The following is a 13,494-nucleotide window of genomic DNA, read 5'->3' on the forward strand; positions in this document are numbered from 1 at the left end:
GCCAATTACTATAAAAGGGCTTGAGGCTGTGGGTTTGATCTCCCACTGTCTCCCACTCATGTGATGCCTTCTGCCATGTTGTAACACAGCAAGACAGCCCTCACTGAGCCGGGCATGGTGGCTCAAGCCTGTAATCTCAGCACTTCGGGAGGCGGAGATGGGCGGATCATGAGGTCAGGAGTTCGAGACCAGCCTGGCCAACATGGTGAAACCCCATCTCTAATAAAAATACAAAAATTAGCCAGGTGGGGTGGTGCACACCTGTAATCCCAGCTACTCGGGAGACTGAGGCAGGAGAACTGCTTTAAGCTGGGAGGTGGAGGTTGCAGTGAGCCAAGATTGCACCATTGCACCCCAGCCTGGGTGACAGAGAGAGACTCCATCTGAAGAGAAGAGAAGAGAAAAGAGAGAAGAAAAGAAAACAAAAACAAAGCCCTTTCTGGATGCAACCCCTCAATTCTGGTCTCCCTAGCATCCAGAAGTGTGAGCCAAATTAATTTCTGTTCACTTTGAATTACCTAGTCTGTGGTATTCTGTGATAGCAATATAAAACAACTAAGACTGTGGGAGATAATATCACAGAACAGGCCCAAGCCAGATGAAGCAGACTTTTGAGGTTGAGGTATGGAGTTTGATTTTTATTCTAAATGGGAAACCACTGGAAGGTTTTAATTGGTGGAGTAATATGATTTGGCTTAGGTTTATAAAATATCATTCTGACAGCTTTGTAAACATGGAAACTGTGAGGATACTCTGATTGATATATCCTAAATAAAGAACAGCCTCAACAAAAAGGAAGGTCAAGGGGAGAGATGAGGGAGAGTGGAGCAAGAGACGAGGTGCCAAGAGAATTGGCTCTGGGATAGGCTACAAAGTCAGTCTGTGGCACAATGACAAAAGCAGTTTGTCCTTAGAAATGGATCTTCCTTTCTTTACTCCTTTCTTTCCCTTACCCCAGATTCCTTAGACACTCACTGCTCTCATCTGTCTTCTAGCTGTCCAAATGTCCATACTACAAATATTTAATGTGCCAAATTAATCAACAATTTCTTCCACAACGCTCATTTTAAGACAAAGTTTATTCCATCAATGAGGTTCATTCCAGCTAAGTGTTAGAAGGGAAGTAATCTGATTCTGCTAACACTAAGGGGCTAGTCTTCTACCAACTCCAGATACATATGCATTTTTAAAAACTTGTTAAAATACATGAATGGCACTTGCATTACAACTATGCGATGAATTTCAGACCATAGAGGAAAATGGTAGGAAGAGGCAAGAGTGTGAGGAGGGATACTCTCCACGTGTAATTCACCCCTGCATGTTACAGTATTAGACTAGTGCCTGGTATATAGATATTTAGGAAAGAAAGAATTAACATATTTTATACAATTGAGCACATTTCTGCCCTGTTTGAAAAATAAGATCAGTTGTTCTCCTTATAATGGGATCTATCAATTCAGTATATTTCTTTACTTTTGGCCCCAGAAAACAGATAGCAGTAAAGTATAATTAAGGAAGTTAACCATTCTACCAAAAAAGAAAGCCATCAGGGTCTGAGTATCTCACATAAGGACAAGTTCAACTAAGGCTATTCTGTCATTGATATCTGAGACTAGTGACAACAAATCCCAAGTTTAAAATGTGAAGCGAACTATAGTGCTACTACTTTTTAAGAGATAAAGACATAAATAAGGAAAAGAAGTCAGATTGAAAAAAAATAGTTAATTAAATCAGCACAATGGTCTCCAATGTACAAGGCACTGTGGGGAGGGGAGGAGATACTCCAGATTCATTTGGAGATTAACTGTATATTTAGACAACCCTGATCATCTTGCAATGACCTATTCAGGCAGCACTTACATTCTGAGAGACACATGGATTCATATAACTACTTATCAGCCAATTCCTTTCATAATTATAGACTCAGACCAGACGCTTGTTATTCCTACCAAGATACTTTAAGGTATCACATGGTGCAAATCAATAGGGGACATTAGCTCATATGTGGAAGTGCTTCCAAATATAACCACACTTCATTTTGCAGTATCATCTGGGAATAAGGCAAGCCACACACATAAATTTTTACATACCTGAACTTACGTTCAAATGCTGAAATGTGTTTTATTTATTTTCTAATATATTAAAACATTTGACTGCTCTCCAAAAGAGGATATGGTCATGATTGAAGCTTTTCTTAATTCAAATCATAATTGTCAGTATCGTTAATTTTAGTGTAATATCCTCAGTGATTAAGTATAAAGGGATGGTTTGCCCCATACTCATTACCTCCTAAGTATCTCTTTCCTCCATTTGACAATACCTATAATGAGCAAACTATCCTTTTCCCACTATTCCCCACAGTGCCTTGCACACTGGAGACCACTGTGCTGATTTAATGATTTTTTTCAATCTGACCTCTTTTCCTTATTACATACGCATCTCTTAATTTGCTTCTTTTAATCACCAATAAATTACCTTATTTATGTCTTTTAATTATCTTATTTATGTCTTTATCTCTAATTTGCTTCTTTTAATCACCAGTAAAAGAATATCATATTTCCTCTGATACCTTTAAGAGAAAATTCTCATGAATTCATCCCAGTGTTCCCAGTTTATGTACATCACTATAGGGCTTTTACTTCTTGAAGATTTATGTTTTTATTTTTGTCTATTGTACTGAAAATATTGATTAGCAATGACATAAACATACTTTGTTCATGTTATACTACTATATATTATACACACAGACACATATATATATGCATATACATATATATGTACACATATAATGGGTTCAAAATAACACTGCTAATATTAGTATGCAATTACTCAAAACAGATTTTTTTACAGTTTGTTTTGGCCATAGTATACCTCCCACTAGGAGTGTGCAGGCAAATTATCTGTTTTAAAATCACTTGACATAATTCCCCTCTGTGTAATTAAGCCAGCGATGCAAAAAGTAGTTATATTTTAATTATTTTTGCTTTTGATTTTAAGAAATTTATTCCCTTCACTTTTGTTTTACAATTACTTAAAACATTACATACTTCCAGAGTTAAATTTATAAAACACTATACATTTAGAGGCCTCTAGTTTCTACTCCTATTGTCTCTATCCTGTTCTCCCTCAGTAAGTAATATTTTTATTAGTTTCTTATTTATCTGTTCATTTTTTTACTCTTGTTTTAAAAAACTAGGAATAATGTTCGGCTTTCAGAAAAGCCACAAAGACGGCACAGAGAGGACTAGACGCCCTTCAGCCAGCCTCCTCTAATGCTGACATCTTACACAATCATGGTACAATGTCAAAAATGAGAAGTAACATTGGCACACTATTGGCTAAGCTATAAACTTTTTTCAGATTTCATTAGCTTTTCCATTAACGTCCTCTTTCTGTTCCAGTATCTAGAATATCTCACTGCATTTAGGCCATTTTTCTAAAAATAAGCTAACATATATTTTTATTTTATATTTACATATCCTATTTCTTAGATAAAATGTGGTATACTATATACTTATGTCTCCATTTTGCTCTTTTGAATTCACAGCATATCCCGGAAATCATTTCATAGCAGTATATATAGTTATTCCTTATTTCTTTTTATACTGGTTTATATTCTATTTTATAGATATGTCATAGTTTAATTAAAGTCTCCCATACATAAAAATTTTAATTGTTCAATAATAAATTGAATCACTGTGGAGAATTACTTTGAACAATAAAATTGAGAATTGCTAAAAGGCAGTCATGTCTACACTCAATTGATAACCCTAAGAGTAAGTGATTAAATGATTAAACCTCACAATAAACAAAAGTTGGTATCACAAACACCACTAATGAACAAGTACAAGCAACATCATTTTCCTTCACTGCATATGACCCAGTTTTAAAATAATGTTTTTAAATGCAAAATAAAATACATAAAATTTAAAATGAAACCAATTACCACGGAATACACTTATCAATCACTAAACAAACTGTGATGTACTGTCATGTGCATCTTTATCAATGCAAAAAATAATATCTAGCGGCAGTCTAATAACTATCACAACTTCAAAGCAGACATGAGCATAAATCATGTTTCAAGATTTCTTTAACTTATAACATTACATGAAAGTATCTATGACTTCTGTTAGTGACAAAGTCACTGATATTGCCAATATTTCTGTGGTTTATAACCTATATTTATAATTGAAGGAAATGCTGCATTTCAGTTAAAGGCTAATGAAAATAAAGATGTGATTTTCCCCATCAAAATTCCCAGAGCCCCTGAATTCTACCTATGGACCCCAAGTTAAAAACCTCTGCCTTAGAGTCGGGAAAAAAGCAGTGAAAGAAAGTACTGCCAAAATATTCTGCTAACTTGCTTTTTTAAGAGAAGCTAGAAACTTAAGTTTATTGAACATGTACTATTTGCCAGTTCTCTCTCTCCCCCTCTCTCTCTCTACATATAATTATAACATATATAATATAAACATATACATTATATATTTAATAATTATGTACATAACATCATATACATATTTATTCAATATACATATAATTTTTATAGCACTTAATCCTCACAAAACCCAATGAATTTAACAGAGGTTTAGTAACTTTCCCTTAATCACACACATAGTAAAGACAGGGTCAGAAATCAAGGCCTATATGACTTCCACTATATCATGAAGCTTGATATAGTAACATATCAGCAGTATTTGCATTTTAAAAGTGAAAACCTATAGAAAACAATATTAGAAGGAAAAGGAAGAGGGGAACAGGGAAAGAGAATTGCTTTAGTGGTAAAATTTCACATCTTAGAAAAGAGTCAGAAAGGATGTTCTTTTGCAGTAAGTTTTCCTTAAAATTATTTGCTATTGCATATATTTATAAAACCAGCCATATGCACTATCTCGTTAATTTCCATGACAATGGCTTATCTATATTGCTGATACTCTCAATATATTCCCATTAAAGGAATAAAATACATGTAGGAGAATAAGGTGGGTCTTGATATCTGTCTGCAATCACTGTCATACTTCAGTTACATTTATTTACTAGGCTGTTTCTTACTGCTGTGTTAGAGTAAGGTTGCATACCTAGAATTCAGAGAGCCCAAATTGTGAAACTTTAAAAGCTAGCCTTGTAAAACACATGACTGGACATACACTGAGTACTGGAATCTTGCCATGGAATCAATCACATACATGTCTCTCCTAGATATAGCTGATTCTGCATCTACTCTTTTTTTTTTTTTTTTTGTCTTTTTTCTTTTAATCCCCCAAAATATCATTCTTAGGCATTCACTCTGTCTTGCAGGCATAGTCACATTTCTGTTCAAAGCTCTTGTTCCAGAAGTGAATACCTGATATAAACTTCTCACCTAAGTAATCAAGATGGCACAATACTAAATGGTACGGTACCACCTTTTACCAAGAAATAGCCACAACATCCCCTTTAGAGCTAGTTTGCTAAACCTAATGTGATAATCCACTGGGTCATTAAGCACCAAAATGATCACTTACTTTGCAAAACCCCTACTCTTCATTTTTTCATTGCTTACAAAATGTTTGCATAATAGGTATTTTGCAGACTGCTTCATTTCATATTTGAATTTTTTAAGCCCATGGGGTGCTTAGCTTGGGAAAATCTTTTTGTCCCAGGCTGATTATGTATCCAGATTGAACTGCAGCCTGTTGATTTAGGTCTTTGTGTCCAATAAAAGGAAAACTCTAGAAAAAAAGCACAGTTCTGTCCATTGGCTCAGTCAAAATGAGCAGTCCCTAGGGCTGTCTAAAGTCATCATGGAAAGTCTCCCTGCCAACTGCTTCACACTCTTTTCTTTGGCTGCTATTCATATCTCGAGTTTTCTCCAGGACACATGGCCCTGTGTCAGCAGCTCACCCTACCACTCATTGCAACCCTCCTCGACCTCATCAGCATTTCACTTCTCTGTCCCCTGTGGCAGACTGTTAGCAAATATAGTCACAACTATTCCTTCCGTCTCACATGCCCTTTAGCAGTGTGACTTTGCCCCTCTTCCCATCAAGACACGGAATCTATTTCTCCTCTGCGGAAATCTGGGTTGGGCCTTTGATTTGTAGAAATAACACTGTGGCTTCAAAGGCCAGGCCTTAAGAGACCTTATACCTTACATTTTTCTCTCTCTTTGAAGTAACTGTGAGAACACCATGCTGTCAAGGAGTCCAGTCTCACCAAGCGGAGGCTGAGAGGCCATATGGAGGAGAGCCAAGGTACCCCAGCTGACTGGCAGCATCAACTGCCAGAAGTATTAGGGAGGACATTTAACTGCCAGCCCCAGTCAAGTCATTGTATGACTATGATCATGTGATCCCAGGCCACACCAGCAGAAGTACCATCTAGATTGACAAACCAGAGGATTACATGAGAGAATAAATAGTTGTGTTTTTAGACTACTGAGTTTGCGGTGGTTTATCACATAGCAATAGACAAATGAAAAACCTTCCTTTAGCAGTCTTTCCTCAAGAGTCATCCAACACTTTGTTTCAGTCTTTTGTTCAAGAGGGAAAAAAAATATCAGTCCTTACTAACATACCATTTTTGTTCACATAATGGCTTATTTTATGCCAATTTTGGTCAGCCAAAGGTAAGGATATGACCATTACATAATTAGGAAATTCCTCAAACTGCTGTTAATGTACAAATAGAAAAATATTCAGTGTGTGCTTAAGACATGACATTAAGAAGTATAAACACTGAGATGAGGAAGACCTAGAACGGTAGCTCCACTACCTTTAAGGATTGCATTTATAGAAATTGACAGAAGCTCTTTCCAGTATGTAGAAGAGTCATCTTTCTACGTAGGCTAATCAAATAGAGTTTTACCATAGAGCTGGGCTATAGGTATTGCCCAGCCTAACTCAAGACAGAGGCCTGAGTCCAGTATTTCCTCATCACTTTTTTCATTTCCATTCTTGGGGTTTTCTTAGTTTCATAGCTCTTATGTTATCAATACTTAGAAAGTGAATTGTTTACCAGGGTTCTATATGCTGCATATAAACTTCCTAAATCGTAAGCAAAATTGAGGAGCAAAAGGCATATTATTTTAATTAGATTCTCAGAGACTTCTTTGACCGCCCCCAGCAAGACAGAATAATAAATACTGAGTTAGAGAGCTAAGTGTCAACTGACTTAGAGAGCAGTGTCACTTAAAACCAAAAGTTCTTTTTTAATAGCACCCATTTTAATGTTTCACTTAAAAAGTAGTAACTCAAATATACACAAAGAAAATTTATTAATTTTTAAAAGCATAAATCAGTATGAAAGGGGACAAGTTATAAATTATGCATTTCAGAACATCTGTTACCCTAAAGGTCTAGACTAATGTTTAAAAATAAATTTTTCACGGGGCTTCCCCTTTCAGGAAGATGGAGTAGATGTTCTTTTTTGTATTCATCCAAGTAAATACAATTAAAACCTTTGCATATGTAAAATTTATATAAAGAGACTAATAGGTTAAGAAAAGGGAGACAGGCTAAGGACCTCAGGATCTGAGTGACAATACAGGGATGAGTTCCCTGCATTTTCTCATTGCCTCATATATTCAGGATTTGCAGCTAAAGAAGTCAGCAACCCCAAAACACCAATGAATGCAAAAATAAAACAACAACAACAAAAGTCTGCTCTTTCTAGTCAAAGGTCCTGGAAAGAGGCAGAAAATGTTTAGAAAATAGTTGCTCTACTCTCATCAAACACCATTGCCACTCCCCTCCACCACCACCATCAGCAGCAAAAGCCAAGCAAAAACCCACTTTTTTCAGGCTGTAACAGGGCATCTCCACATCCCTCATCATAGTAGTAGAGTAGGAAGTGGGACATTCATTTCCCCACTGAGCACTAATGAGCCAGCTCCCTTCAAACACCCATGGTGTCAATGGAGACCACCTGGGGAGCAATGGAGATGCATGGGGAACATACTTCTACCCACCGGGCAGTAATGAGGTATGCTTCTGCCTTCTCACTGGAGTGGTGTCAGAGGAGCCCTACTGGAAAGTTAGGACTTTCATCACTCTCCAGGAGAAAATGAGGCCACTCATCCTCTCCCCATCATGTCAGTAGTAGCTAGGAAGGGAGCAGCAAGGATGTCCTCCTTCCCCACTAGGAAGGTATCAGTGCAGACTAGAGGGGATCTGGAACTCCCATTCCTGCCCAGTAGTAGCAAGAAGTATATGGCTTTGGTTACCAGTGTATCCAAACTGAGGAACCTGAACGGACTGCTACACAAACCTGGCAGTAACAAAGCAGCACTCAACCTTCCCTTGGTGTCAGAGAAAGCCATCTCAAACAGAGATTTAAGTAAGATCTAGAGTCTTATAACATAGTGCCTAAATGTTTAGGTTTCAATTGATACTTACTCATTACACCAATTACCAAGAAAATCTGAAACTAAATGAAAAAAGATAGTTAACAGATGCCAGTGAGACGACAGAGATCTTAGAATTACCTGACAAAAATTTTAAAGCAGCCATGATAAAAATATTTCAATGAGCAATTACAAATACACTTGAAACAAAATAGGATGTCTCAGCAAAGAAATTTTTTAAAGTTTCAGCAAAGAGGTGAAAGATATAATTAAGGACCAAATGGAAATTTTAGAACTGAAAAATATAATAACTGAAATTTTTTAAAAAGTGATGGGTTCAACCGCAGAATGGAAACAGAAAAATCAGTGAACTAGATGACAGGATGATAGGAATTAAACAGTCTGAACAATAAGGAGAAAATAGATTGAAATAAGTTAACAGATTCTAGGGGATCTTTGGAACTATAACAAAACATCTAATTTTCATGTTTTATTCTTGCAGGGGTGAAAAAAGAGGATGGGGCTGTAAAAATACTTGAAGAAATAAGAGTTGACCAAAAACTTCCTAAATTTTGCAAAACAATACAAACCTACAGATTTAGGAAGGTGAGAATATTCCAAATAGAATAAACTCAATGAAATCTGTACTATTACACATAATGGTCAAATGTCAAAAACTAAAGAAGAAGTCTGGAAAGCAGCAAAAGAGATGTACCTTACCTATAAGAAAAAACAATTCAAATGACAGTGTAACTATTACTTTTAAAGTATAGAGACCACAAGGAAATAGCATGCCATTTTTCAAGAACTGAAAGAAAAGAATTGTCAACCCAAAATCTTATATTGGGTGAAAATATCCTTCAAGAATAAAGTGGGTATCAAGATATTCTCAGATGAAGGAAAACTAATATAATTTGTCACCAATAACTCTACTAAAAAAGAACAGTTAAAGAAAATGGTCTAAACAGAAAGAAATTTATAAAACAGGAAACCTGGAACATCAAAAAGAAAGAACATGGTAAGCAAAAATATAGGTAAATACAACAGACTTTTCTGGAGTTTTCTAAATCATGTTTGATGGCTGAGGCAAAAAAATATAGCACTACTTGATGTGGTTCTAAATGTATGCAGAAGAGGTATCTAAGACAACTGTGTTGCAAATAGGGGTGGATAGTAAAATTTAAAGGGAGGTAAGGTTTCTATACTTCACTTGAAGTAATAATGTGATAATACCAGTAGACTGTGAAGAGTAATGAAGACATAATGTGATATATGGAGCAATCACTAAACAAGTTATTCAAAGAGATACATCAAAATCACTACAGAATGTAATAAAAAAGAACAAACTATTGATACATGCAATGCCCTCGATGAAACTTCAAAGAATTCAGCTGAGTGAAAAAAGCCAGTCCCTAAATGTTACATCGTGTATTGTTCAATTTACTTGAGTGTGTGTGTGTGTATGTGTGTGTGTAAAACAAAATTACATAAATAGTCAACAGATTAGTGGTTACCAGAAGTTAAGGTGGTGTTGGAGGCAGACGGGAACTGGATATGGCCATTATAAATGGATAACATGAGAGATTCTTATGATGATGGAAATGTTCTGTATGTTCACTGAATAAATGTCAGTATCCTGGCTGTGATACTGAACTCTAGTTTTCCAAGATGTTACTACTGGAGAAAACTGAGTAAGGAGTACACAAGATCTCTCTGTATTATTATCTATAGCCACATGTGGATCTATATTTATTTAATTTTTTAAATCCACAAGGGTGAATAAACAAAAATAAATAAATTCTTCCTGAAGAGTTATTACTTTTCTTTCTGAGCCAGATCAATTTCACCACATGAAAAGTCCTGAGGTCCATGTAATGACATATCAGCATACTTAGCTAGAGCAAGAACAGATAGTAACAAACAAACATAAAACATTGAACTAAATTCTAAACACCTCCTCAATCCTCCTTGAAATTTAAGAATACTAACTTTTTAAACACAGATATTAGAAGTTCCACCATGGAAAGTAGCTCAGGGCACTGCTTTGATGGTCCTGAGCAAGACTCTCCTTGCTTATTTGCTATCAGAGTCTGTGTCTGACAATTCATCTCAGGCAAGTTATACTCACCATTCCAACTCTTAATTCCAAGCCAGTTGTACTACTATTGAAGGAGGACCCCAAAGGCATCAAGTGAATCCAATTCCCGACCCTCAAACTCAGCCACTGGGCATGGAAATATTTTAACCAGTTACTCATCCTCTAAAACTTTCAATAGCTTCCCACTTCCTATAGGAAAATACACAAACTTCTTAGTCCAGCACAAGAGGCTACTATCTAAACCCTATCCACTTCCATAACTGGTCTTTTATTTGTCCCCTAAAAGACACTCACCTGAACTAGAATGTTTCTGTTCATCAAACCCAAACTTCTGTTCGTCTTCCCACCTTCCTGTCTTTTTCTCATACTCCTACTCCAGACTAGAGAACTTCCCACTCCTCTCTGGCTTCACTAGGTTCTGCTTTTCTTTGAAAACTTGCCTCCATTCTGAAGCCTACCTTAAAGATGTCTCTCGCCATTAAATATTTTTTCTTTCTGCTACCCCTCATTTCTCCACATAGCATTAGTTATTTTTATTATTTCTGTTTTTTCTGCTCAAGTCCTACCTCCCTATTCAGATTGCAAGCCACTCAAAGAGTCTTTTATCTCTGTAAATCTCTGAAAACAGAAAAAAAAAAAAAGTTTATGTTGACGGCCAAGATTTTAATATTAGATATGGCATAGGAGTAACTTGCTTCCCATCTGGAACTCAAATTCCTCAAATACAAATAAGGAAGATGAATTAGACCAGTGGTTTTTAACCAAGGATATGCACTGAACTTATCTGGGGCTATCTTTGAAAATATGTGACCCTGAAAAAGTGATTTTAACCATCTAAGCTTCCTGCTCTGCATTTATAAGAAGGAGACAATGGTAGCACCTACTTCATAGGACTGTTATGAGGATTAAGTTAGTTAATACATATAAAGCAATTTTGCATAGTTCCTTGAACATATTAAGCTCCCAATACATTTTAGCTGCTGCTGAATATAAATTGTTAAAACTTGATTCACTTGGAGATACTTATCATTCTAGAACAGTGTTTCCAACTTACAGTTTGGGGGAAGTGAAACAGGGCAGGGACCCCTCACAGGGGCCTGTGAGTACCACCCCAACAACGAGCATGAAAATAAAGGAAAATCTTGAGTTCCTTCAAGGGAAATTCCAGGCACCTAGGCATCCTTAAAAAGTAAATAAACAACTTGATAAGTGGGAAGGTAATAGTAGCTTAAAACAATAGCCAAGGAGTTAGAATCACCAGAATGTTTGGTTCCTTGCAGAAACTAAAGATAACATCTTAACATGTATACCTGAGTTGTTTTTCAGCAACCTGGACCCCCACCAAATGGATATGCTGGCACTGAGACCTCAGACAAGGGGGAGCTAAGGACTGCACTCTGACCTTTCTCCTAAATTTCTTCCTGAGGGGCCTGGAGAAAGTCACACCCACAAGCCAGAGCTAACATTCTTTACTGCTAACCTCACGATTTTAAACAAAGCTTCTCTTCCTTAACCAATTGCAAATCAGAAAATATTTGAACCTACCTATGACCTGTGGGCCCCTCCCCTTCAAGATGTCCCACCATTTTAGGTCAAACCAATGTATAGCCTCTATATATTGATTTATGACTTCACCTGTAACCTCTGCCTTCCTGCCTTTAAAAACCCTTACCTGTAAGTGTAAGGTTCTTGTATCATTTCGACCCTGAGAGCAGCCAACAGACAACACGAGGCCGTGTGGAGCAACATGCTGTTCTAATGAGGGCCTGGGTGCAGGCCGGCCCCAAGTGAGGACGGGGCAAACGTCTTACAGTCTCCTGTAAACAGGAAGTGTCATAGTCCGATGTAACTGCTACGTGGTACCCGGATGGCCTTTTTCTCGATCTTCGTGTCTTCCGGCCAGGGTAGGTGTCTTCCGCCTGCTCTCTTCCTGCTTCTGCTATCTTGCTGGCGCAGCTGCTGGCGCAAGTTGCGCCTTGGGACTGGGCCTGAGAAGGGAGGAGTTACTCATCTTAAGCTTTCAGGCCCTGGGAGAATCTTACAGTAAGCCCTCTGGAAGTCTGAGTCTTAAGCATGAACTGCCTGATTCTCATTGCTTGGCACTCTGCAAATAAACACTTGCCTTTCTCCTGCGGCAAACCTCAGTGTGGATATCTGGTCTTCCTGCGCTGGGTGAACAGACCACAGTTAGGTTTGATACCAGAAGCTTCAGAGAAACTGCAACTAAATTCTCAGGTGCATCTAGTATTATCTGTTAACTAAATGAATAATATAGTTTGCTCACAAAGTATTCCTATTTTAAAAAATATATATGTGTGTTTTGTGACTAATAAAATACAAAGTCAGGTAAGCAGTGTTACTGAATTCATAGTTGCTTTTTGTCACTATATATTTTCATTGTCAACACATACTATAAATATAACTATTATCGTGCAACATTCCTTCAGTTTATTTTCAACATCTTATAATTTTCAAATAGACTAGGAAACACTACCCCCAAAATATCAAATTACTATCAGCATAATTTCCTAATAAACCTGTTCACTATGCTCATCTCAGAGTTCTGGATAAAGTGATTTCTAGTTGCAACACAGTACATAAAAAGTTAAAATAAAAACTAATTATTATTTAATTTTTAGTGAAAGGAATAGACTCGATGAATGTAAAGGAAAAAATATGACTACTAGACAAAGTGTTACCCAATAAAACTCCAATAGTCTTTCAAGCAGCTTTCTAAAATCCTAGCAACTCCTTGGAATTGACAATTCAGTAACCCAATATTTGAAGAAAGAAAAAACAAGGAAATGAACAACATGCTAGCATATCACTCCTTCCATAATTGTTGCTCACGCACACCAGAGCATGGATGAAGCTGAATGCACAACTCTTTTATGTTTAAATTGATAAAGGTAAGACTAAAGAGGGAAAGGGTCAATTAAGCATGTTCTTCAGCATCTTGCAAACTGAAAAAAAATTATAAATAAGAAGTAAATTTTGAAAAATGAAAACTAACTTCTTTGGCAGAGAAATAATTAAACATTCAGCTGTTCCTAAATTCCAAATTTTTACT

The 13,494-nt window shown here is 36.7% G+C and overlaps 1 long non-coding RNA gene across 5 annotated transcripts in view; it reads right to left on the reverse strand.

Moving 5' to 3' along the window:
* Window positions 1-13,494, reverse strand: part of LOC135971257 (uncharacterized) — a 366,163-nt gene that overhangs the window by 269,120 nt on the left and 83,549 nt on the right. For 2 of the 5 annotated variants that reach the window (XR_010587333.1, XR_010587336.1), the window contains exon 1: window positions 12,097-12,408. The exons of the other annotated variants lie outside the window; for them this stretch is intronic. This is a non-coding gene — a long non-coding RNA (uncharacterized lncRNA). Of the gene's footprint in view, window positions 1-12,096; window positions 12,409-13,494 lie in introns of those variants that run through there. 5 annotated transcript variants of the gene reach the window in all.

The sequence above is a fragment of the Macaca fascicularis genome, chromosome 6 (assembly GCF_037993035.2).
Source record: "Macaca fascicularis isolate 582-1 chromosome 6, T2T-MFA8v1.1".
Classification (NCBI taxonomy): Eukaryota; Metazoa; Chordata; class Mammalia; order Primates; family Cercopithecidae; genus Macaca; species Macaca fascicularis.